At 49.1% G+C, this 1065-nt stretch overlaps 2 non-coding genes across 2 annotated transcripts; both read right to left on the reverse strand.

Moving 5' to 3' along the window:
* Window positions 1-240: 240 nt before the first annotated feature.
* LOC119346849 lies at window positions 241-359 on the reverse strand. The gene has a single exon (XR_005167968.1). It is a non-coding gene; the product is annotated as a 5S ribosomal RNA (ribosomal RNA).
* Window positions 360-725: 366 nt separating this feature from the next.
* On the reverse strand, window positions 726-844 carry LOC119346850. The gene has a single exon (XR_005167969.1). It is a non-coding gene; the product is annotated as a 5S ribosomal RNA (ribosomal RNA).
* Between the last annotated feature and the right edge of the window lie 221 nt (window positions 845-1065).

Genomic DNA, 1065 nt, shown 5'->3' on the forward strand with positions numbered 1-1065 from the left:
CCGCTCAATCACGGAGACGAGTTTTCCACGGTTTCCACCCCTCCCTCCATACCGCAGCAACACGAGTTTTTTCCACCCCTTTCAGAAAGCGCTCTTCGCGCCACAAAGCCGCCCCAAGACGCGCGAGCAATGAGCATCGAGCTTAAACATATCGCAAACGTCAAAAATAATATAACGGGATTAATATATATCGCGCACGTGCGATATGTTTGTCACAAGGCGCAAAAAATAATTATAAAAGGAATGCAACACGAGGACTTCCCAGGAGGTCACCCATCCTAGTACTACTCTCGCCCAAGCACGCTTAACTTCGGAGTTCTGATGGGATCCGGTGCTTTAGTGCTGGTATGATCGCATCCGACATGTTTCCCCGTCTTCGTCCCTTATGCTTGCCACTCTCAGGTCCGCTCCAAAGACGATTCTACATTCTCACTACCATTACAACCGTTCCCTAACAATGGATAGTGTCCTATACTACTTACTCTTCCGCTCAATCACGGAGACGAGTTTTCCACGGTTTCCACCCCTCCCTCCATACCGCAGCAACACGAGTTTTTTCCACCCCTTTCAGAAAGCGCTCTTCGCGCCACAAAGCCGCCCCAAGACGCGCGAGCAATGAGCATCGAGCTTAAACATATCGCAAACGTCAAAAATAATATAACGGGATTAATATATATCGCGCACGTGCGATATGTTTGTCACGAGGCGACAAAATAATTATAAAAGGAATGCAACACGAGGACTTCCCAGGAGGTCACCCATCCTAGTACTACTCTCGCCCAAGCACGCTTAACTTCGGAGTTCTGATGGGATCCGGTGCTTTAGTGCTGGTATGATCGCATCCGACATGTTTCTCCGTCTTCGTCCCTTATGCTTGCCACTCCCAGGTCCGCTCCAAAGACGATTCTACATTCTCACTACCATTACAACCGTTCCCTAACAATGGATAGTGTCCTATACTACTTACTCTCCCGCTAGTACTACTCTCCCGCTAGGTCACCCATCCTAGTACTACTCTCGCCCAAGCACGCTTAACTTCGGAGTTCTGATGGGATCCGGTGCTTT

Source organism: Triticum dicoccoides, unplaced genomic scaffold (assembly GCF_002162155.2).
Source record: "Triticum dicoccoides isolate Atlit2015 ecotype Zavitan unplaced genomic scaffold, WEW_v2.0 scaffold52819, whole genome shotgun sequence".
NCBI classification, from domain to species: domain Eukaryota; kingdom Viridiplantae; phylum Streptophyta; class Magnoliopsida; order Poales; family Poaceae; genus Triticum; species Triticum dicoccoides.